This window comes from Mus musculus, chromosome 5 (assembly GCF_000001635.26).
Source record: "Mus musculus strain C57BL/6J chromosome 5, GRCm38.p6 C57BL/6J".
In the NCBI taxonomy this organism is placed as follows: domain Eukaryota; kingdom Metazoa; phylum Chordata; class Mammalia; order Rodentia; family Muridae; genus Mus; species Mus musculus.
In genome coordinates this window covers 20,815,920-20,842,041 of record NC_000071.6, presented here as the reverse complement: position 1 = coordinate 20,842,041, position 26,122 = coordinate 20,815,920, and the positions used below count along the sequence as shown (strand labels likewise).

Genomic DNA, 26,122 nt, shown 5'->3' with positions numbered 1-26,122 from the left:
CTGTAAATGCTCCGGCATCACTTCTATCATTTGGGTACTCTGGACAAAGGGCTCCATTTTGCCATTTTCACCATTTTACAGTAATTGAGGGAGGACTGATCTCCTTTCTCTTACTCTTAAGAGTTGTATACTACTTCTTAGCACCATCAAGAAGTCTCAAAGCAGGGTCAAGAGTTGACTCCTTGGACAAAGTGTGGTACCTGCAAGCTGCTTATCAGCAAAGATCAGCAGTGTCGTCTGATCAAGAGCAATTCATGCTTTATCCTGGTTGTCAGCCTTTGCATCTAGTATCTAGCCTCTTCTCTAGTATCCCAACCTCCAATGAGATTGCCCTTCCCAGAAAGTATTTTTATGACAATCTTAGCTTACCATCTAACTGATAGTTAAGAAAGCTTCAGCTAGAGTTGTAGTCTCATTACATACAGTGGCTGAAACCTTCAACTTTCGATGCTACCTCTCAATACAGTTTATTGAAGTCTGCCTGTGTGGGTTTTTTTGTTTGTTTTGTTTTTTATTTTTGTTTTTCGAGACAGGGTTTCTCTGTATAGCCCAGGCTGTCCTGGAACTCACTTTTGTAGACCAGGCTGGCCTCGAACTCAGAAATCCACCTGCCTCTGCCTCCCGAGTGCTGGGATTAAAGGCGTGCGCCGCCACGCCTGGCTCCTGTGTGGTTTTTTAACTTGTTTGAACTACCCACTTTGTTTTTTATTTTTTAAATAATTAATTCTACTTGGTCTTTAAAATGCAAAGCCTATCTTGTCCTAAGGGGCATCTTAAATAATCCTCTGGAGACTAGGTATCTACTCCTAGGATGCCTATAGAAAAAGATGTGTATGTGTGTGTTTTTCATAACAGGAGAGTGTTTTTGGTCTCACAATCCTTCTCTTTTTTAAGAAAGACTTTATAAAGTAATGCAGTTGTTTCTGTCACAGTGTTTGTGATCCCTTACACAGACTCAGTGTAATTAAAGATTTGTTCATTAGGTGCTAGCCAAATGAACTATCTCTGAATTTGAGAGTACCATGAAGGAGGGTTATGAGGAAGGACTTTTAAAGGGGAAAACCACACCAAGACCTTCAGTATTTGTGCAGGCAAGCAGAAACTGTTCTGTTCAGCCAAGTTAGGTGGTTAAGGCAACTCAAAAATAGTCTTGATATCAGCATAAGCAAGTTAAAAAGAGTTTGTCACATCATAACAAGTAAATAGCCATGGCTGTGCATTGGGGTGGGGGTGGGGCACTAAGTGAGGATTCCTAGGAACTTACTTTCTAGGGACTGGAATCAGAGCTGGTGGGTACCAAGATAGATGCCTAGCATAAAATGGAGCTTCTTAAGCCATAACAATTTCTAGCATGCTTACAAAATCAGTGTTTTAATTTGTCCTGATGATTGTGACCTCTTGGCCTGTAAGGTAATGTGCAGTTTCATTCCGTTTTTATTACCCTCCTTAATGGCTGTTGTATCCTCCATAAGGAGCTTGTTTGAGTTGGCTTCTGAGGCTCTTTTGTTTAACCCTGGCAGTTAGTATTAGACTATATTTCTTGATAAAACTATTTTAAATGAGCAATATCTTCCTTGCATACAGCTTTGGAGAGCTCTTTATTTTGATTGGTTTTTGCCATTCTAGGTATAAACATGCTGAAATGTTGCTGGCTTTCTCTACCTCACAGTTACCGGAGAGTAAGTAGCTTTTACAGTAGCCATTACTCTCTCTTCTGTGCTGCAGTGACATTGGTCTGTCATAGCTCTTATCACAGCAGTATAATCAGTCTCTCCTGCTAAGACATTTACTATCAAACACAATACTTCATTCTGTCGTAACATTTCCTGAAGTGTGTTCTGTCTGACCGTAGAAAGCCTTCTAATAATGACTATGGAGGAAGACAAGGGTAACTAAGCTCTGTGAACATAGGCTTTAACAGTGCAGACAGTGTGTAGTGTGGCTGATTGTCCAGGAGGTAGATAGAGAAAATGCTTCCCAATTTATTTTGACTTAATTTTTCCCACATTACTATATTTGACAGAGACTAGGTCTTTAGGCATGGTTTTATCTCAGTAAGTGGCTCGTTACAAGTCTACCAGGCACTGAATATTCCACTTCCCCTGTCCTACTTCTTTAATCCCACAAGAGCAACGTCGTAATTCTGATGACTGAGTAGGAATAAAATGCTAAGTGTTCTTTAAAAATTACAAAGCTATTTAAATAACCAAAGCATGTTAATAGCCACAGCATTACGATATGAAGAAGCTTTCCTTGCTGCTTCTGGTAAGCTTAAAAAGTATATACAAGAAGGTGCTTGAGGTTTTAATTAAGTACACGTGACTTACTTGATGTCTTATTTTGGAGTAGTCAGTCTATTCTATGATTAATACTAAAAGCATGCAATTACACATTTGTATTCTTTCCTTATTCTACAATACAAAGGAAAAGGATTGGGTAAGTCATGGGGATGACATATCTAATATCTTTTGAACTTTTATGTATTTGTTACTATTGTTAACTACATATTAGCACATTTAATTCTGATTGCCATCTGATTATATCAACTCTTTCAATTTTCTGAAGGGTTTTGTATATTTGTACTGGCTTTACTAGGATCTGACATTTTTCTTTTGACATGGCAGCCCATGGAGGATCAGTAGAGGCAGAAGGGCCAGAAAATGAGTAGACAGTTAATGCCACTCTTCCCATACACTAGTTAGTGATGAGAGCCCAAGCCAAAGAACAGTGAGGGAGGGAGTGTGTGTGTGTGTGTGTGTGTGTGTGTGTGTGTGTCTAGGGGATGTCAGAATTACTAACAACGGTTCAACCATAAAGTTAACCTGTTTTAGGATGTTAGTATTACTGACAAGGGTTCAACTGTAAAGTTAACCTGTCTGGATTTTAAATTCTGTGGTCTACCATTTGCTATTTATGTGTGTATAATCTCTTTCTGTAACTATAAAAAGAATATTTTATTATCCACTTTATAGTGTTATGAAGTTTGGGTTAGTGTGTTTAACATGTGCCTGGCATTTTCTGTTAACTATTCATTGGTATTGCTGTTGTTGCCATTCTTATTAACATTAAATGTTTTAGCTAGCAGAGAATTAGACACTAGAGTTTCTAGTATCCTAGTATCCAATAATCAGGTTTAGATCTTTCCTCCAGGTCTCAGTTGGTCCAGGTTGCAGTTGTCAAATAGTTAGCTGAGAGTTTGACATCTTATACTCTCACCTTGGGTGCCTTAGAAATTATGTTTTGTTTAAATAACTATTATTTAATATCAACACTTTAACCCACAAATTTGTAAAAATTATTTATCAAATAAAACTTTTGATACAGACATTGCTATTACATGATTTTTGAGTAGAAAACTTATTGGAGAGAACTCTTAAAAAGGGAAATTTCTTCAAAAAGTTCTGTTATAATAATGAGAAAACCCAGAGTTGACTGTTGTTTTAAAAACAAAAATCACAGCTGTTTAGTTTTATCAGTGAAGATTTAGGAGCCAGATGCTATGCTGAAAACCTGCTAGGTCAGAGAGGCAGAGAAAGCACCCAGCTGGCCTTCCTCCTCCACCACCATTCCAGAAGGAGAGAGCTCATCCTTTTCCAAGCTGTCTTAAATACCCCTCAACTCAGAGACCCACCTTTTTACGTCCTATGTTTACTTTCTGTTAATTGGTCGCTTGCTCTGTTTCTTTACCTACAGTAGAGTTTATTTAACTTTTGTTTACAGAAAGTTCTTAGGTTAAAGGTGTGTGCTAGGGCTGAGCCACACCACAACTACTTGTTTACAGACAATAGAAAGCTCTTGCTTAGATGAAAGGTCTGTCCTAGGACTGAGCCACACCACAGCAGTGTTTTTCCAGTTACAATCTTGGGGTTCACAATCTGATCAAATATCCTGCAACATTTCCTCCTTTTTGGCTAAAACGAAAGACTCTTTAACATCAACAAACTATATTCTCTCTGGCAAGAATATATTCACAATGTCTGGTCCAGTATTTGATAATGTTGGAGAAAATACTATCTGACCTATCTCAGTCAGTTCAAAGTACTGAACCTAAATCACTTTCTATTATAACTTGCATTTGTCAACCTAAAAACATCCTTTTAAACCTAAAACCTTTCCTTAAATCCTTAACAACTTAAGCTCAATTGTGAGATCATAGCTATCTAGTCTTCAACAGTAAGCCTCCTGGTTGATAAAGACTTCAACGTGGTTGTAAGGAATTCATTCCCAACGTGATTAGAGAAGAAGAAAGCAGAGGACATTTGACAGAGGTATTTCAGAGGACAGGAGACATCTGACAGAACGCTGCAGAGAAGTTTGCCTGGGATCATCTCCAGAGCAAGCATCAGTTCTTAGAGTTTGGTTGGATGCCCAAAACACTCAGGTGACCTGGAGCAGCAGGAGCTTCCGAGACAGCGACTCATTGGATCAGAGTGAGCCACCCCACAAGACAATTTTAATTCTATAGACAGATTCTTCCTGCATTAAAAAATGGGAAACTCCATTTCAGATCCATTGGGAGCAAGGGTAGGACCTGAGGGGATGGACGCAGTACTTGAAAAAGTCATCGCAGTGCTCATTGCATTTTTAACCAGAATAAGCCCCTCTCTACTTCCAATTGCAATCTTTATATTTTTTTTTCTCAAAAAACATTGAAAAAATAGCTGTACAGCAAGAAAAATTAGCTAGGTAGTACAAATGCTTGAGAGACAAAAGACAGAGGAAATAAGGAAACAGGAAGTGGTTAATTATGAGCCTATAGTACCTAATGAAATTGAGGATTTAGCTTGATCAGTGTGTAAGAAGCTTGGCTAGGTAGTATGGAGCCCAGCTCAAGAACCAGACATAGAATGCAAATGCCCAAATGTCTGTTTTATTTGTGGATTCATAAAGATCTAATTGTACCTTGATAAACAGAAAGAGGGAATTAGATTACCTGAAAGACACTAGATTATAGGAAAAAAATGCTGAATTAGATCAACCTGTATACTTTAAAGATGTTTTAACATCAGAATGGAACTCATGGAGTATGTTAAGTTGAAGAGGTTTTGCCTATGAAACACTGGGTTCCAGTAAAACTACGAGAGGCATGAATCAAGGAATGAAGAGAAAGCAACATAGGCACCACAGAAAGCAGATTTCTTCTCCATGGAGACAGCTCAACAAACCGTCTGAAGGAGGACAGATTGTCCATCAGACTGGCAGACTGGGAAACCCTGATACTGAGATGGGCATCTCCTGAAGGACGGATGATCAGGACTGCAGCTGTGAAGGATCATGGAGTCCATGGCTCTTAATAAGGACATTCAGACTGGTAAATTTGTGGGACTGATAATTGTTTCTGTTGTAAAGGTAAACTATACAATTTTTAGAATAGACAAAAAGAAGAAAATGTTGCAGGACATTTGATCACACTATGAACCCAGAGATTGTTTTATTTACTGGAAAAAGCTGTTTCTACTTGTAGTGTGGCTCAGCCTTAGCATACTTCTTTAATCCCTCTAGCTGGAATATAGACACACTGTTAGTACACACTTTTAATCCCACACAATGAAGGGAAAGTTCATTTGTAGAAGAAAGCACGTGGGTTTGAAAATGATGTCTAATTGAGTGGCCAACGGAGTGATGAATCAGAGAAAGATCTGACAGAATAGTATATGCCCAGCTCTCAAGGAGAGGAAAAGAGTCTATGTAAGAGAGAGCAGTGCAGAGAAGAATAGAAGAATGGCAGTTTTTCTGGGAGAGTTTACAGAGACAGGTTGAAGAAAGAATAGGCCAGACAAAGGTCAAGACAGAATGAGCCAGAGAATGAGAAAAAGTCAGAAGATTAGAATAGATTGCCAGAGTTAGTTTGAGGCTAAGCAGAGCAAAAATTCAGAGCCCCAGAGAAGCCAGATTGAATTGGTCAGTTTGGGGAGGAGTTTGAGCCAGAATAACTGAGTTCAACCAGCCAGCCAGAGCTCAGAAGGAGCTAGAAAGAGTGAGCTTATTTAGCAGCAAGTCTCAGAAGCTGAAAGCATTCTAGGCCTAGATTAGATTGTAGGGCGCCTAGAAGTTTCTAGGAGCAGGCCTAGCTTAGCAGCTAGAGGCAGTAAGCACTGGAGGTGACAATTATATCAGGCGAATAAAAGATACTTTTACAGTTGAAAGTAGTAGATTGAAGTCAGAGAGTTTATCAGTGATGGAGTTGGGTCTTAAGCCAGGAATCTGAAGTCTTCTCATTTTATTGGTGCTTAGTTCCTTTGCTTTAAAACACACTTTTAAAATGAATATGGGTTTTCTGATTTAATTTCTCTCTACATAAACTGTTATCTTAAATTGGACACATAATATATAAGTTTAGGTTCTGTCTTTTTAAAATTACTTTTATTTCTAAGTACAGAGAATTCTGTTCCTCAAAATATCTTGGAGACAGAGTAAAGCAAATCAGCTGCGGCGTCAGTAAACTGTAGTCTGTTAAATCTTTGAGTAATACAGTATCGACGTAGAATTGATGCTTAGATGTGCATTCTACTTAAGAATTTACAATGACTACTTAGATTGTCTCTTTCGGACAGTTATGAATCAGGTTGATATATTAACTTGTGCACAGACCTTTGTATCGTCATGTTTTCATTTCTCTTGGGTAGATTATCAGAAGTGAAATTACTGGTTTATAGTTGCAAATTTTTTCAGAGTTATTGCTGCATCTTCTGTGTGGATGAATTTCCTCCTCTCCTTCCTTCCTCCCTTTCTCTCTCTCTCTCTCTCTCTCTCTCTCTCTCTCTTTCTCCTTTCCTTTCCTTTCTTTCCTTTCTTTCCTTCCTTTCCTTTCCTTTCCTTTCCTTTCCTTTCCTTTCCTTTCCTTTCCTTTCTCTCTTTCTCTCTCTCTCTTTCTCTCTCTCTTTCTCTCTCTCTTTCTCTCTCTTTCTCTTTCTCTCTCTCTTTCTCTTTCTCTTTCTCTCTCCTTCTCTCTCTCTCTCTCTCTTTCTTTCTTTCTTTCTTTCTTTCTTTCTTTCTTTCTTTCTTTCCTTCCCCTTCTCCCTCCCTCCCTCCCTCCCTCCCTCCCTCCCTCCCTCCCTCCCTCCCTCCCTCCCTCCCTCCCTCCCTTCCTTCCTTTTGTTTGACAAGGTATCCCTGACTACCCTGGTACTTGCTAATGGACCAGACTATCCTTGAACTCAAATCTACCTATATCTGCTTCTCCATTGCTAGGATAGATGTGTGAACCATTATGAACCTTTGCTGTTGTCTTTCTATTGTAGTCATTCTCAGTATCAGTAAACTAGTACCTTTGTCACATTAATTTGTGTAGGCATTTCTTGTGGTTGATTACTTTGGACTTTAGTTTGAATTGCCTATAGCTTTAGAAGCTCTGAATGAGACGCTTACACTGGTATGACTTATATAGTAGCTTCCTGAAGATTCTGACTGTCCTGTGAGCTAAAATCTCAATTGGGATTCTTTTCAGGTAAAATAAAAAAGGAAGTGCTGGGGCTGGAGAGATGGCTCAGTGGGTAAGAGCACCAACTGCTCTTCTAGAGGTCCTGAGTTCAATTCCCAGCAACCACATGGTGGCTCACAGCATCTGTAATGGGATCTGATGCCCTCTTTGAATGTGTCTGAAGACAGCTACAGTATACTCACATACATAAAATAAATAAATAAACCTTTTTTTTTTTTTTTTAAGGAAGTGCTGTGGATGTGGCTTGGGGTGAGAACTTTTTCTTTTTGGCATGTCACAGTAAAAAAATATCTGATAGATATCACTTGGCATAAAAATATATGAGGTTTCCATTTTTTCATAAATCCTAATACTGTCTCTGATTGGGTGTTGGAAGGTATACTGAAGTGAATAGTTAATTTACAGCTTAAATAAGTAAAAATACCTGTCCAGTTCTTGTGTACATGTGATCTTTTCATCTTGCTATATTGATGAATTCCTGTTTAGAGAACATACAGGGCTGGAGGAACTGTAGACCCAGTTTTACCTGGAGATGGTGATGCTCAGTGAGTGCTTCTGGGAGGTGAGCCTATGAATGCACCATTATGTCAGCAGGCGCTCCTTCCCCTCCACCCTGCATGAAGTGCCTTCCACGACAGCATATGGTCTTTTATATGGAAAAGTCATAAAACTGGATATGAACTTGTAATTGTGAACACAAAACGATAGCAGTTATTCTTAGGAATCTGATAAAAACATTTAAAGTGTGCACGTATCTTAGGTAGATGATGTATTTACTTAATTTTTTATCTAAACAAGTAGTTTGAAATGTTTTCTGCTATAAACTGCTATTGTTATTAGTTTTAGAGGTGACAACTTGTCAGAAAGTAACACTTTGTAATGGCAATAGAAAAGAACAAAGTACTCAATGTGTTACAACATGAATGAATCTCAGAATATACTAAGACTCTATGCTGTACAACTTTATATCTAATAGGAAACACAAATGAGAGGTAAATATGTAAGTTTATAGGCCAGAAGTAACCAGTGGTCTGTGCTAGAAGTAGAAATAAGTAGTGATTATAAGTGAATATGAGATTTTTTTTTATGGTAACGAAAATGTTCTGAATTAGAATGTGGAGATGGTTGTACTTTCAAGTAAACTTACAAACTTACTAAGAGCTGTGGAATTATATACTTTAAATCGTATACTTTAAATAAATGAATAAATAAATAAGTAAGTATATTTTGTGGCATCTCTCAAAGTCTGTTTTAATTTCTACATAAAATACCTAAGACTGAACAATGTATAATGAAAAGACGCTTATTGAATGCACAGTTCTATGAAGGCAAGAACACAACATCAAGCATCACTCATTTCTGGTAAGGATGTCTGGCTAGCTACATCACAGCCTGACTAACGGGCTCAGGGTAGGAGGAGGGGAAGAAAGAGGAGTAATTTAGCAAGACAAGAAGCCAGAGATTTAGGAGCCAGCCTTGCTATTCGTAATACTCTGCTCTCGTGGGGACTGTCTAGAGTCAAGTGAGAACTAAGTTAGTCCCTTTTGAAGGCATCGTGATCTCATTACCACCTACTAGGCCCTATTTCTCAAAGGTTCCAATACTTGGTTGCCACACTAGGGACTAAGCTTCCAGCACAGGAAACTTTGAGGTATACATCCAAACTACAACATAAAAGTTGTGTATTTCATGTAAGTAGCTTCATAAAAAGTGGTCCTATTTCAGACATTTTAAAAAATAAAATCATATAAGTACTTAGATGCAATAGCTCCATACAGAGGGCTATATATTCTGGGTTTCCTAGTGAGACACGAGTAAAATAGAATAGTTTCCAGGATGTTTCCACTCTTACAAGGCTGCCTCCTCTATATATTCACAGAACTGTATGGTACCACTTCCCCTTTACTGTACATAAAAGGACATTTTTATTATTTTTCTACTGTCCTAGTAACTTAGATACTTATAGGTTAAGCTTTCCAAGTGACTTGAAATAATTAAGCATTATATCCTATAAATGATACTTTTCTGCAGTTGAGAAAATAAATGTTACCACAGAGAAATTGGCTATGCTATATAAATATTATATATAGTAGTATTTACTTAAAACTACAAAAATAAACTTGTTGCAAATTGAAGTTCAGAAGCTTTGCCTATAGGAGATGCCTCAGTTACGTCTGGCCTTGTGTACAATATCACCTTGTCCAACTGCACAGAAACTGGGTAAAATAGTCGTGCTTGAATTTTTAGATCACAGTGCTGAATTGAAATTATGAGTTCTTATTCCATTACAAATATAGTGGCAATATCTTGGCAAGTGATGGTCAGTTATGATTATGAATGGAATCCAATCTGGCTTGAAAGTTTGTGGCCCTTGGGCAGCACTACCTCAGTCTTCCTGCCAGTTGTGTGTTAATCTGTAAAGGAAGAGTAGGGTGAGTTTGCTTTTCATTATGTTTTTTCTGTTGGTGGATGGAGGGGGACAGAAATTCTAGCACATTATCTGGGAGCTTTAATGTACATATGTAGTTTTTTACTGGGGCATACCAAAGGAAAAAGAATTACGTGGTCACTGTATCAATTATCACACTTCCAAAAGCTATAAAATAAATACCTTTTTATTTTTGTGTGAACAATTAGAAATCTATCCAATAGAGATCCTTCTTGTACTCTGAGTCCTGATAACTCAAAGGTCAAAGAGGAATGAAAGCAAAAGGCAAAAACCATGGTCTCTTTGGAAATGGATATAACGTCGTCTGCTTCAAGGATGGTTGTTAGGATTAAATGTCACTGTGTAAGTAGTTGTCACAGTTTTTAGTGTCTCACTTTAAGTCATGTTTAGCCTTGGGTGAAATATTACCATGTCCAACTGCAGAGATTCTGTGACTGTTGTTGACTCAATAACTGCAGCACTTACTGAACACTTAACATGTATGCTCCACGCTGCCTCAAGTATGTCACACATATTTAGTCATCACAAGAATGCTGTGGAGGGACTTACTGCCCTGTTGGTGATTTTACAATCAGGAAAGTCAGGCTCCAAGAAGCCTAGCAGTGTCCAATTGTGCGAATACTGAGTCAGTGGAGCTGTAGTGTCTGTAACCTACCTGCAAAGTGACTCTGCAACCCAAGCTGCACATTTCTACTTTTGATCCACTTGACTATGGCTGTGAAAAGTGGCAATAAATTTGTCCTTTGTGGCTCATTCCCTATTTGAACTGCTATCAAGAAGTTGTAGATGCTTAAATAAATAGTAGCAGTAGTTAGTCTTTATTAACGTGGTTGGCTTACGTTTTTGCAAATTTTATTCTCATTTCTTACTACTAGTGTAGGTATGTGCATGCCATGGAGGACAGCTTTGTGAGAGGGTGCAGGCCTGCCTTCTGCAGTCAGTTCCAGTGTTGGAGCTCAGGTTAGCAGGCTTGCAGGTCATCTGACCAGCCCAGCAGTACTTTTAAATGAAGCATACTGTCATTTTTGCTTAGCAGCAGGGCTACTTTCTCAGAATGTGTCTTTTGTTACTGAGAGTTCCTACAGCTGATGTAGATCATTCACTGTGGTCTCTCAGTGTAGCTGGAGTCATATATGTGAGATGTAGCAGGCTTCTCCTGGTCACCTGATGCACTCACTCTCTTGCAGTAGAGGTGAATCGATACTTAGTAAACATAGTAACACTCTTGTCACTTATCAGGCTGTCAGTGCTGTCTAGCCATAGCTGCATGTCCTCCTCTTTCATACAGATGTGGTTTGTGTGGGTCAGTTTCACTACAAACACAAGAGAGATAAGTGCTGTTCTAGGATGGCCCCAAGGTCACCAGGTGACAGGGGTGTAGGTCTCAGTATAATGTAATGCCTCATAGGTGGCTCAGTATGGCTCATAGATGACATATGCGCTTATAATGCAGTACTTTGTTGACCAAATGTCAGTGGTGCATGGCTGTTGTGTTGACTCTATTAGAAGTGTTGTTAATTACTGATAGGTTATGTGGATTAATGTTTATAACTATGTACAAAGCTCAGAGAATTTTCATTAATGTTTATGAATGTTTTTTCTTTTTTTTTTTTTCCATTTTTTATTAGGTATTTAACTCATTTACATTTCCAATGCTATACCAAAAGTCCCCCATATCCACCCACCCCCACTCCCCTGCCCACCCACTCCCCCTTTTTGGCCCTGGTGTTCCCCTGTACTGGGGCATATAAAGTTTGCAAGTCCAATGGGCCTCTCTTCCCAGTGATGGCCGACTAGGCCATCTTTTGATATATATGCAGCTAGAGTCAAGAGCTCCGGGGTACTGGTTAGTTCATAATGTTGTTCCACCTATAGGGTTGCAGATCCCTTTAGCTCCTTGGCTACTTTCTCTAGCTCCTCCATTGGGAGCCCTATGATCCATCCATTAGCTGACTGTGAGCATCCACTTCTGTGTTTGCTAGGCCCCGGCATAGTCTCATAAGAGACAGCTACATCTGGGTCCTTTCAATAAAATCTTGCTAGCGTATGCAATGGTGTCAGCGTTAGCGTGAATGTTTTTTCTTAACATTAGGTGGGGTAATAAAATTCATGGGTTTTGGAGATCCCCCCCTGTATTAGTCAGGGTTCTCTAGAGTCACAGAACGTATGGATAGTCTCTAGATAATAAAGGAATTTATTGATGACTTACAGTCGGCAGCTCAATTCCCAACAATTGTTCAGTCGCAGCTGTGAATGGAAGTCCAAGGATCTAGCAGTTACTCAGTCTCACGCAGCAAGCAGGCAAAGGAGCAAGAGCAAGAGCTAGACTCCCTTCTTCCAATGTCCTTATATTGTCTCCAGCAAAAGGTGTAGCCCAGATTAAAGGTGTGTTCCACCACACCTTTAATCCCAGATGAAAGGCATAGCCCAGATTAAAGGTGTGTTCCTTAACTCGGAGATTCAATCTTCTGGAATCCATAGCCACTATGGCTCAAGATCTTCAAACCAAGATCCAGATAAGGATCTCCAAGCCTCCAGATAAGGGTCACTGGTGAGCCTTCCAATTCCGGATTGTAGTTCATTCCAAATATTGTCAAGTTGACAACCAGGAATAGCCACTACAATCCACCCCTTGTCAACTTGACACAAATAATATCTCATGTTCACATGAAACAATAACAAGGTTGTAAATACGCCTAACATGATATAACTATCCCTCGTACAATCGCAAACGCATTAGTAAATTTACAATGGGCATTCATATTACTTTATAATCCTCGTTTCTGCAACTGGTTACGTGGCCTTAATTGGTATTTATAACTACCTTCCTCTACTACCCATTCTGTATTTCCTTCACCTTCAGCCAGCACCTCAGCAGGTCTTGGCTCTTTTCCTGGAGGATTGACCCATACCTTCATTCCTGATGGGTCTGCGTCCTTTGTCATCCTGCTTGGATTAGGCTGTTGTAGTTTCCCATTGACTTTAATCACAGGACATGGTAGTACTAAGAGACGCCCTAAGGGATCTCCTGCACTCCAGACATAATCTTGCTTACCACCATTGTGAAGAGGTAATCCAATTTCCCCATGGTAATCTGGATCTATCACCCCTCCTAACACTGTTATTCCTTTTTTAGCCTGTTGGTTTAAGGGCATTAGAAGCCCAAAATGACCAGGGGGAAGTCTGAGCTTCCAGTTCAATGAAATGTTTGTTGTAGCTCCTGGTAGGAGCACTCCCCTCTCTGGAGCCAAAACTTCTAAGCCAGCAGAACCTAGAGTTATGGGGACAGGAAGCAAAAATTTTCCTAGAGGGTCACTAGGAGTGATAGTAAGTGGAACTATTCCGTTTTCCACCCCTTGATTCCTGGACCCATGAATCCTGGCTATGGGTGAAACTGTACCATATATCGAGCGCTGATTCAAAGCATATACTGCCTTCTGAAGAACTCTGCCCCAGCCTTCCAAGCTGTTACCACCTAATTGGCGCTGTAACTGCGTCTTCAAAAGGCCATTCCATCTTTCTATCAGCCCAGCTGCTTCAGGATGATGGGGAATGTGGTAAGACCAGTGAATTCCATGATCGTGAGCCCACTGTCGTACTTCTCTGGCTGTGAAATGAGTTCCTTGGTCAGAAGCAATACTGTGTGGAATACCATGACGATAGATGAGGCATTCTGTCAGTCCGTGAATGGTGGTTTTAGCAGAGGCATTACGTGCAGGAAAGGCAAATCCATAACCAGAATAAGTATCTACTCCAGTAAGAACAAAACGCTGTCCTTTCCACGAAGGAAGTGGTCCAATGTAGTCAACCTGCCACCAGGTTGCTGGCTGGTCACCTCGAGGAATGGTGCCATATCTGGGGCTCAGTGTTGGTTTCTGCTGTTGGCAGATCTGGCAATCAGCAGCAGCTGTAGCCAGGTCAGCCTTGGTGAGTGGAAGCCCATGTTGCTGAGCCCAAGCATAACCTCCATCTCGACCACCATGGCCACTTTGTTCATGTGCCCATTGAGCAATGACAGGGATGGCTGGGGAGAGAGGCTGATTGTCCACAGAACGGGTCATCTTATCCACTTGATTATTGAACTCCTCCTCAGCTGAAGTCACCTTTTGGTGAGCATTTACATGGGACACAAATATCTTCACATCCTTTGCCCATTTGGAGAGATCTATCCACATACTTCTTCCCCAGATGTCTTTCTCACCAATTTTCCAATTGTGATCTTTCCAAGTCCCTGACCATCCAGCCAATCCATTGGCTACAGCCCATGAGTCAGTGTATAATCGTACATCTGGCCATTTCTTCTTGCAAACAAACTGTAATACCATGTGTACTGCCCGAAGTTCTGCCCACTGTGAAGATTTCCCTTCACCTGTGTCTTTCAAGGTTGTCCCAGAAAGGGGTTGTAATGCTGCAGCTGTCCACTTCTGGGTGGTGCCTGCATAACGTGCAGAGCCATCAGTAAACCAGGCTCTAGTCTTCTCCTCTTCGGTCAGTCGATCATAGGGAACACCCCATGGGCTATAGGCACATGTTTGGCAGCAGATGGCATTGTAACAGGAGTAGAAACCATAGGCATTTGAGCAACTTCTTCATGTAACTTGCTTGTGCCTTCAGGACCTGCTCTGGCCCGATCACGTATATACCACTTCCATTTGATAATAGACTGCTGCTGTGCGCGTCCCACTTTATGACTTGCAGGGTCTGATAGTACCCAGCTCATGATGGGTAGTTCAGGTCGCATAGTAACTTGGTGTCCTATTGTCAAACGTTCAGTTTCCACTAAGGCCCAATAGCAGGCCAAGAGCTGCTTTTCAAAGGGAGAATAGTTGTCTGCAGATGATGGTAGAGCTTTGCTCCAAAATCCCAAAGGTCTTTTCTGTGATTCACCTACAGGGGCCTGCCAGAGGCTCCAAACAGCATCTCTATCAGCCACAGACACCTCAAGTACCATCGGGTCTGCTGGGTCATATGGTCCAAGTGGTAGAGCAGCCTGCACAGCAGCCTGGACCTGTTGAAGGGCCTTCTCCTGTTCCAGGCCCCACACAAAGCTAGCAGCTTTCCGAGTCACTTGGTAAATAGGCCTAAGTAACACACCCAAGTGAGGGATGTGTTGTCTCCAGAATCCAAATAGACCCACTAAACGTTGTGCTTCTTTCTTGGTTGTAGGAGGGGCCAGGTGCAATAACTTATCTTTCACCTTAGAAGGAATATCTCTGCATGCCCCACACCACTGGACTCCTAAGAATTTCACTGAGGTAGATGGTCCTTGAATTTTGGTTGGATTTATTTCCCATCCTCTGATACGCATATGTGTTACCAATGAGTCCAAAGTGGTTGCTACTTCCTGCTCACTTGATCCAATCAGCATAATGTCATCAATATAGTGCACCAATGTGATATTTTGTGGAAGATCCAAACGATCAAGATCCCTTCTAACTAAATTATGACACAGGGCAGGAGAGTTAATATATCCTTGAGGCAAAACTGTGAAGGTATACTGTTGGCCTTGCCAACTGAAAGCAAATTGCTTCTGGTGGTCCTTATGGACAGGTACTGAGAAGAAGGCATTTGCCAGATCAATAGCCGCATACCAGGTGCCAGGAGATGTGTTAATTTGCTCAAGTAACGAAACTACATCTGGTACAGCAGCTGCAATTGGAGTTACCACCTGATTTAGTTTTCGATAATCAACTGTCATTCTCCATGATCCATCTGTTTTCTGCACTGGCCAGATAGGAGAGTTAAACGGAGATGTGGTGGGAACCACCACCCCTGCATCTTTCAAGTCCTTGATAGTGGCAGTAATTTCTGCAATGCCTCCAGGAATACGATACTGTTTTTGATTCACTATTTTCTTTGGCAAAGGCAACTCTAAAGGCTTCCATTTGGCCTTTCCAACCATAATAGCCCTCACTCTACAGTTCAGGGAACCAATATGAGAATTCTGCCAATTTCTGAGTATATCTATCCCAATTATACATTCTGGAACTGGGGAAATCACCACAGGATGTGTCCGGGGACCTACTGGACCTACTGTGAGTCGGACATCAGTCAAAACTCCATTAATCACCTGCCCTCCATAAGCCCCTACTTTAACTGGAGGGCCACAATGTTTCTTGGGATCCCCTGGGATCAGTGTCAACTCAGAACCAGTATCCAGCAGACCCCGAAAAGTCTGATTATTTCCTTTTCCCCAGTGTACAGTTACCCTTGTAAAAGGCCGTAGGTCCCTCTGGGGAAGAACTGGAGAAAGGGTAACAGCAAAACCTTTGAGTGTCTTATCAAGATCCTTCCTCAGCGGAACCTGGCCACCCCTTCATTCAAGGGGTTCTGGATCTGCAAACTGTCTCAAGTCTGGAAATTGATTCACTGGCCGAGATTGCTGTTTACCACGATCTAATGTAGCCTTTCTTTCATTTGGCTGTTTTCCACGATCTAATGTAGCCTTTCTTTCATTTGTTTGAGAATTTTTCTGCTTATACAGATCAAACAAATATGCAGTAGGCTTCCTATGTATTTCATTCCTGGAAACACCATGATTGGTTAGCCAGTACCAAAGGTCCAACCGAGTCATGCCATTATAAATTTCACCTCTCCTGTGCTGACCATTACTGGGTATGTTATTATAAACATTCTTTTGTCTACGCTGTCCATTATAATAACTAGAATCACCTTGTCTCGGGCGATTCAATGCTGCCACCTGGCCCTTGTTACCTCGGAATCCAACTAAACCCAGTGAATTTAATTCATCTAATTGAGCAGAAGCATCTCCAATGCTAAGATCTGGCACAAGGAAAAGGGAAAGAACAAAACCCTTCAAATGTGCTGGTGCCCCTCTCACCAATTTGCGTCTTATAGAGCTGGTGAAAGGCATATCTTCTGGACCTTCCCATTGTGGACAATTATGCTTTACACAATATATCCACTCTAGCATTGCAATTTCCCTAAGTCTTAAAATCCCTTCATCAACACTAAGCCATGGAATATCAGGCATCTCCAAGTCATTTCCAGTAGGCCATCTTTTGATAAACACCTCAGCCAACCATTCAAACAAACTTTTGACACCTTTTTTAACTATGCGAGCTTCCGTATTAAACCTAGAATCTCTACTCAGAGGACCCATGTCAATAAACTCAGCCTGCTCTAGTTTTATGTTCCTTCCACCCTTATCCCACACCCTTAAAATCCATTCCCACACATATTCACCAGGTTTCTGCTTGAATGAATTAGCAAACTCATTAAGCTCCTTAGTAGTGTAGCGAATTTCCTCATGGACTACACTTTCTACCTCCCCTCTAGGAGCCTGTTTTGCTTTGAGTCTGGTTACAGGTCTAGAAGAAACTATTGGTGGGCCGTAAGCAGACTCTGCAAAATTAATTTCCTCATGTGGGGAAGGCATTATTTCAAGAGGTGGGGCTGAGGGTACTACTTCCTCAGGTGGGGCAAACCCTTGAGAATCTGAGGATTCAAAATTCTCAGCTTCAACATGGTCTTCCCACACATCCCCGTCCCATGTTGTAGGATCCCATTCTTTGCCAATTAGAGCCCTTACTTTAACTGTCGACACACTCTGAGGCTGAGACTTGAATTTTCTCTGTAGTTCAGCCAACCTTACAATGAGAGTTTCTGTTTGATTTTCTGCAACTTGAGCTCTATTGCTACAAGAGAGAAGATTCTCCTCAAGGACACACTTAGCAACTTTTAGATCGTTTACTTGTGTCTGGAGCCTTTCGATTTTATCACACAACTCCTTCCTTTCATTCATCATTTTTTCCACAGATACTAAGAGCAGCCAGCCAGTAAAATCATTTTTCGATTTTTTCCCCATCTTGTAGAAAGCTTTGTGCACTGAATCACCCAATTCATTAAGAAAATCAAGGGCATTAGCTTCTTTAAGTTCGGAATATAGTTTCAACCATGGGTCTTCAAAATTCTCTGAGCTCCCAGGAGGGAGAGAATCTGGAGAGGTTTCAATATTTGAAAGTGCTGGTGGATCAACAAGCCAATTCCAGTATTTTAAAAGATTCATCCTTGTACTTCTGTTACTCTAGAACCACTCCTGGTACCAACTTCTGTATTAGTCAGGGTTCTCTAGAGTCACAGAACGTATGGATAGTCTCTAGATAATAAAGGAATTTATTGATGACTTACAGTCGGCAGCTCAATTCCCAACAATTGTTCAGTCGCAGCTGTGAATGGAAGTCCAAGGATCTAGCAGTTACTCAGTCTCACGCAGCAAGCAGGCAAAGGAGCAAGAGCAAGAGCTAGACTCCCTTCTTCCAATGTCCTTATATTGTCTCCAGCAAAAGGTGTAGCCCAGATTAAAGGTGTGTTCCACCACACCTTTAATCCCAGATGAAAGGCATAGCCCAGATTAAAGGTGTGTTCCTTAACTCGGAGATTCAATCTTCTGGAATCCATAGCCACTATGGCTCAAGATCTTCAAACCAAGATCCAGATAAGGATCTCCAAGCCTCCAGATAAGGGTCACTGGTGAGCCTTCCAATTCCGGATTGTAGTTCATTCCAAATATTGTCAAGTTGACAACCAGGAATAGCCACTACACCCCCCCATACATTTGTTATAAAAATATGAGCAACACTATTTGGTGATAAAATAAAGATGAAGTAAAGTTTGTGTTTGGTCTTTTTCTGTAGTTTACTTAGAGCTAAAGAAAGTCATCTTTTAGTTTTTAAGACCAAACTATATTTTTAATATATAGCTTTTGAAAGCTATTTTAATAGTTTAAACAATTTTTAAAATAATTTCTACTCTATAGTAATTGAAATAACATCAAAAATCTAAATAATCAGTAATTGAGTGGTATTGATTTGACTTTAAAAACTTTAAGAATCAATATGGTAGATTTGTTAGAACTTACATGTTGAATTTTGACCTCTTGTTGGATAATAAAAATATATTTGAACTACTTTTTTATTGTTAGTAGAATACTGTGGGTCAAAAATGGGGTCCCGCATCCAGCTCGCCACAGGGCTAGGGCCATTCATGGAGGTGGATGTGGGAAGTTTGACTGCGCGCATCCCACAGCCCCTGCCAGGCAGGCACTGGACTGTGAGACACTCCTCTGGGACTGGGGAAGGTGCAGTCTGAGGTCCCTGTGGACCTGCTGGAAGCTGGCTTGGGGGTCCCGGCCCACGCAGAGGTCTAGACCCACAGGTTCTCACTCTTGGGCACTGCAGATGTCACTGAATGCCGTGGAAGAGCTGAGAACGGAGTAGGGGGCCTGCAGGGCTGGCTCTGGCCTGGAGCCGAAGGGAAAAGGGCAGGAGGAAGGCTCCAACAGCTAGTTATCTGGTGGAGAGTCCTTTGGCTGGTTGGTGGGTAGCTGACTTGGCTGGCAGCCGTGGCTGAAACACAGGGAGACCTCCCATGGGAGGTTAGATGCAAGGCTCATTAGGCGAAGACCTGCTCCATTGCTCCTACACATCAGATCCTGATGAGAAGAGGCAGTCCATGGTTTTAAGGCATCTATTATAGAAAGATAGAGAGAGGGAGAAGAGTAGAGAAGTAGAGGCAGGCCACGGCCACATGGAGAGAGGGGAGAGGGGGAGCAAAAAGAGAGAGAGAGAGAGAGAGAGAGAGAGAGAGAGAGAGAGAGAGAGAAAGAAAGAGAGAAAGAGAGAAAGAGGGTAAGAGAAAGGAAGGGGCAAAGAGCCCCTTTTATAGTGGGACCCTACCTGGCTGTTGCAAGGTAACTATGGGGAGGAACATGCCTGGCTGTTGCCAGATAACTGTAAGAGTGGAATCCAGACAGAATACCAGGAGCTTGGGCATTGCCGAAGTGACTGATGGCCACACTCCTCTCTGCCGGGGGCTGTGGGAGGCTGTAGCTATGAAAAGGGGCCGGGGGCCCAGGGGGCTTGGCTGAATATCTGCCATCCCTAGTAGGCAGAAGCCACCTACTGGATCACAGGGGTTCAAGGCCTGTGCTCAGACCTGAGACCAGGCTATCTGTGCACAGCTCACCGCCCCACAGAGTACTAAATCTTTTATGTTCTCACTAGTAGACTCTTCACAATTCATGATCCAAAGTTAGTTTAAATAGAAAAGTAGACCTTAAATTATCTTTGCTCAGATAACTTCATAGGAAAACTTATTAATCAGACAGTACTTTAATAAAACCACTGAGAACATACTTGGTGTCCCAGCAAGCTGGAAAGTAAACAGTTCTTGTAAATTATGCAGGGTGGTGTTGGTTTCCATTACCAGCTCTCTTTAAAGTTGGGCCAGGAAACAACACTGCTGTACCCTGCTTCTGCTTCTCCCAGCACATGTGAACTGCCAACTACTGACAGCCTAGATGTCAGACGGAAAGACTGGCCTGGCCACTCTCCACAGCAGTGTACACAAATATTTCTATTGAGCTTGTAATATTTATTTTGTTTCATTCTGTTAGTCATACTTTTCTTTGACATTTTTTAGGAGGAGACAACCTGCTTGGCTCAGCTGGAGTTGGATGTCTGGCCTTGGGTCTTTGTGGGGTTGGGGGAAGATATGCTGGATCAAATAGCATGGACCTGGAGTGTGGGAGTCACTTCAGAACACAGCAGAACTTTAGGCCTTTTATGCTTAGTGATCTCATTTTCCCTAAGTGTATAAGAGATAAGTATGGTACATGCTTTTAAGATTTAATTCATCAAGACCTTATGTATTAAAGTTGTTGGCTTTTCATTAGTAGTTAATATGAGACTTGAAATGACACAGTGTAACTTGTGTCACTACCTTGAGAGTGGACAGGCAGGAAGGTTATTCATGACTATTTTTGCCTCTCAGGTGGCAACCATTGTTTGTTGTTATGGAGTTAGGAAGGTTTTCTTTGGCTCCCTCAGCACTTGGCCATCTCCCAGTCCCACTTTACATCTGTCTGTCAGGCTCTCTTCCCTCTGCTCCCATCTGGTCCTTTGTGAGCCAGCTGAGTCTTTTCTGCCACAAGAATCTTACCTGGAATATGGTGTTTCCTTGTGCAAATGGCATGTGTTAGTGTGTTGGTTCTTCATCTTTTTTCTGTTTTGAAATGTTCTGTGTGTGTGTGACTATGTCCTTTTGTGGGATTTAAATATTTGACTGTTTTGTTAAGCTTTTTAGCTAAATGGTTCTCCAAAACCCAAAACTCTTAACGTGTTTTCTACCAGAGACTTTATTAATGAGCATTTGTAGCTGCTTTCCCCACTGTGTGGTTCCTTCTACTCGGTCTTCATGTGAGATTGCATTCAAAACCACGCTGCTTAGTCCTAACCTGACACTTACTGGTTCTTGAGAATATGAACTATTGTTTTCTCTTGATTTTTCTAAATATTCTGTCACAGTCAGAAAAGTAATACGTGTCTGTAATAGGAAAATGGAAAATTCAGGAAGTGGAAGAGAGATTGAAATCAATTTCTATTGGGCATGGTGGTGAAATCCCAGAATTGGAGAGGCAGAGGCAGATGGGTCTCTAAGAGTTCAAGGCTAGCCAAAGAGACCCCAAGTCAAAAAAACAAACAAACAAACAAACAAAAGTGTGTGTGTGTGTGTGTTTTGCTAGGGATTGAACCCAAAGTCTCCTGCAAATTAAGCAAGTACTCTACTACCGAGCTGTTCTCCAGGCCTCTAAAACTACAGTTATTTCTTTAATAATTCTCAAGATAGATTTGTGTGCAGTCAGAAGCATTGCGGGCATTGGGACATCAGGGCCATGCGTTCAGTCAGTCTCCCTTCTGGCCATTGTCCACTCTGTGTACTGAACTTCGTTGTCGTAGTCAGGGCTGGTTGCTGCGCTCTTCCTTTCGCCCTTTCTCACCTTTATGTCCCCTCCATGCCCTGCTTGAACCTTGACATCTGTGCTGGTTCACCATCAGCTTGTTTTTCCTGCTCAAGCTGACAGCCTTAATACAGAGTCTCCTTTCCTATCCCATGGATAGCCCAGGCCTGAGCCCCTCTGTGTCTGGCAACCTGGTGTTAGGTCCCATAACCCTGTTTCATCCAGTTGCTGTAGCAGTGAATTGTCCGGGAGAAGTAAGGGGGTAGGGTCCTGGAGGGGGAAAGAAACAGTGTGCATATCATAAGTGTGTAGCAGCAAGCATAGTGTAAGGTATTTGATGGCCCTAGTGTCAACAGTTGAATTCACACCCTGCCATAAAATACCTACCTTTCTGGTTTCTAAAACTCTTTTTTTAAAAGATTTATTTATTATTATAAATAGGTACACTGTAGCTGACTTCAGACACACCAGAAGATGTTGTCAGATCTCATTACGGTGATTGTGAGCCACCATGTGGTTTCTGGGATTTGAACTCAGGACCTTCGGAAGAGCAGTCAGTGCTCTTACCTGCTGAGCCATCTCTCCAGCGGTTTCTAAGACTCTTAAGTTGACTTTGAGTCTTCTCTTTCTTTGAACATGTACTTGTTTGTTCTTGGTTTCTTCAAGTTACTCTGTTTCTCTAGAAATGATCAAATAGGCAATATAACACACAGACACAGTTTGTGCTACTGAGTTCTGGACTTTTTACATTTCCATCTCTTGAATTCCGGTTATAATTTCTGCTTGTCTTTTCCTAACGTGTGTGTGTGTGTGTGTGTGTGTGTGTGTAGTCCCAGTACTCAAGCCACCAATCCCTGTCTTTGTTCTTCTGCATATCAAGGTCCACAAAGGTCATGTTATCCCTCAATCATAGTGTTTATTTGATTGTTTTTTGAATTATTTATGCAAATATTTGTTGTAGAAAATTTTAATCCCAACCCGGGGTTTCTACCCTGCCTTTGACCATTCAGTTCCTGGATGAAAGACACATACAACTTTTGTTTTTACATTAAGCCTTAAACAGCACAACAGCTGGGCAGATACCTACCTGCTGTGCTATTAGAATCTACTTTCCTATCAATAACCCTGAGTTATTACTTAGTATGTTCCATCTGGGCTGCTCATAACTCCAATTGGCCAGCCCTCAGGGCCATGTTCTCTTGTGCCTTCTCCACCATTCGCCTTGTTCTCATTCTCAATGATTTTCTGGTCCCAAGCCAGGAAATCCTAAACTTCACATATGTCTCTTCTCCCCAGCTATTGGCTGTGGGCATCTTTGTTTTCCAATCAGACATAACTTGGGGGCAAGGCCACATAGAGTCACTTGGATCTATGTGCAGACCCCAGGTCTTGGGGGCCCACACTTAGCATTACAATACAAAGCAAGACCAAACCTCAACAGTATTTTTTCTATGGTACTGACTCCTTAGAGCCAAATCCTCTAGTAATTATTTTTTTTCATTATATTAAAGAGTATTCTTCAAAGCTTGTTTTTCAAAATTTGAATCAGTGTTTCACCATATCATTAACTGGTTCTTCCTAAGCTGTAGAAACATGGTCATGATTTGTGAATAGATTGTTTATATGGCCTATATATATTATTAAATGTTTGACAAGTTTTTTTAGTTTTCTTAGCTAAATGTTTCTATGTATCTTATTGAAAAAACATGTGACTGCGTGTGCGTGTGGTTGAATGTGTGTGTGCGTGTGTGTGCGTGTGTGTGTGTGTATCATATAGTATCTTAGGGTTAGTACAGGGAAGGTGTGGTTTTGAATGGCTGTGGAAAGACAGTCATTGGTTACAATTAACTTAGGATGAATGGAAGCGTCAGTAGTTAATGAGGTGTTATTATCTAGTGCCTAGAATTTGCCCCCCAACTTTTATTTTGTGTGGGTGTAGGCTTGCATGTAGGTGTGTGTGCATGTGTATAGGTCAGAGGACAGCGTTAAGGAGTTGGTTCTCTTCTTTCACTGTGGGTTAGGGAAATTAAACTCAGGTTGTTAGGCTTGCTTGACAGGTGCCCTTACCTGAGGAATTTGCCGCCCCAAGAAAAAGTCATAGTCTCCATAGCAAAGGATTTCAGGTCTCTAGTCAACCATCTTTATTTTCTCTAGTAATACCTTTTGTTATTGTACAATCCTGGTGATGACTGATTAAAACAGTAAGCAGTAGTTAAGTCATACACGTTTATAGGCTCTAGAGTTAATGTTCATTCCATAGCTTAGAATGATTTTCACAGTTACACTCTATCTGGATCCTTACCTTCTTTCATTACTGTCTGTATACTGCAGGGATTATAGTGGGAGATTTAAAAATTACAGGATATTTGTCTATTTGCAGGGGGAGCATATGCACTGTCACATGTTTGTGTAGGTCAGAGATCAACTTGTGGGAGCCACATCTCTCTAAGCCCAGCATGTGGGCTACAGGGCTGAACTCAGGTCCTCACACTTGACAGCATGTGCTTGTGCATACCAAGCCTAAGGGGATATTTCTAATAGCTGTTGTAAACTTACGATTCTACTGAGTTAGGACTTGATTAAAAACAATGATGGAAATGACCACTCCTTGGTCCTCAGGCCACACCTTGAGGTCTGGCATCATTATCATTCACAAGGAATGATGCGGCATGATTAAACCTCTTCCTTTAGTCCTCCTCACTCAAGTCACTGAGTGTCTGGCATACAAGCATTGATTCCTTTGGTAAAGGGAAACAGATATTTTTAGATTTGTCTGTGAGGCAGTAGTTAAAAATAAAACACTGTGGAAAACTTTATGATTTTCAGAGCTTTGGGACCTTGACTTTGGAGTTAAATATTGTTTAAAAGCCAGAATAGCTAGATCCTGTTAATTCTGGGAGATTTATCTGCAGGTCCTAAGTTCTAGAGCAAGTGTCGGTTACGTGTTTCCACTGTGTGCTTTACAAACATGATAGCGCTTGTGATGCTTTACGGTGCCTACCAGGGCGGCGGGTTTCGGAGCATTGCAGCTTTCTTTCATTGCTGTCTTAATATTTCATTCTGTTATCCACTGCTTTTGTTCTTACTTTGACTCCCTGCCTTTCCTTTTTATTAAACTTAAAGATAGATCATTATGGCAGCACAAGCTGTAGTTTAGGAGCCCAGGAGTTGATGTCAGGTTGTGTGTCAGTAAGCCATCTATCTCTCCAGCCCCTCAAGACATTCCTCAATTTTTTTACTTGTCTTTGAGATTTTTGGGGGGGGGGGGGTGGTTGAGACAGGGTTTCTCTGTGTAGCCCTGGCTGTCCTGGAACTCACTTTGTAGACCAGGCTGGCCTCGAACTCAGAAATTCGCCTGCCTCTGCCTCCCAAGTGCTGGGATTAAAGGTGTGCGCCACCACGCCTGGCGAGATATTCTTTTCATGCATTTAATGGATACATTCTTGCAAACAAAGGCAGACGTGTAATCATCTGATATTCGTCTAGGGGGTCAAGCCGTGGAGGGATTTTACATAGATATAGATAAAACATTTGATACTTATGGGAATTAAAGACTTGTTTCTCAATGTTTCTTACATGATATTCAGAAAAATAAGAGCATAGTAGTAGTATTAGGGGGAAAGTTACAACAACATATGCAACTTGAAGGAGTTATAGGGTTTGGGGATCAAACTTAAGTCAACAGGCTTGGAAGCACCTGCATCTATTGAGTTTTTAGTGTGTGGTAGTTTAGTAGTCTGTTTATTATAGGAATTGGGTGATAAAAGTTGTAAGTCCAGGCCTCCTTTCACTTAAGTACATTTCTAGACTTTTAGTCTTTTATATCATCTAAGCATCCAGTACAATAAATACACTGTGGACAGCTACCTTTGGTAAGATTGCTGCTGCTGTCTCTTGAGCCTTTTGATATCCTAGCTGCTGATCTAAACGTAGTGACTATAGAAGTAATTTAGCCCTTAAAAGTAGTGTTTTGGTGTGTTTCTGAGAACTACTTTCCTAGAATTCTTGAGTGCTGCCTGTTTACTGTCTCGTGACCCAACCATTCTAACATGTGTGTCTGATACCATCGATTAGTTCCGATTGTTCCTGAGGAGCCCGAGGCAGTCTTTCTCTGTATCTGCTGGTCTTCTCTTTCTTATCTCTTCCCTCCTCTTCCTCTCTGCCTTCTTCATATTATCCTTTTTATTTTGTTTATATTGTGTGTAGAAAGATACAAAACAAAACTGAGAATCAAAGCAGAAGGGAATTGATTCTTGTTAGTTACTACGTAGTGGTAATGTGAAACACACTTCCTTTCTTAGATGATTGAGTCATACAGCTGCTGGAGCAGACCTGGGTTTGAGAACTAGGCTCCCACAGTAGTATGTGCACTGTGGGGAAAAAAAAAAATACGGTGTCAGTATAAAGCAGCAGGGAAAAGTGCTATTCTTTTCATGGGTGTTAGGGATGGTCACTGTTACTAGTTCCTGGG

At 41.3% G+C, this 26,122-nt stretch overlaps 1 protein-coding gene across 4 annotated transcripts in view; it reads left to right on the top strand.

Annotated features, from left to right (window-relative positions):
• The window catches only part of Phtf2 (putative homeodomain transcription factor 2), a 123,474-nt gene that overhangs the window by 40,096 nt on the left and 57,256 nt on the right, over positions 1-26,122 (top strand). The gene's annotated exons all lie outside the window — the stretch shown is intronic.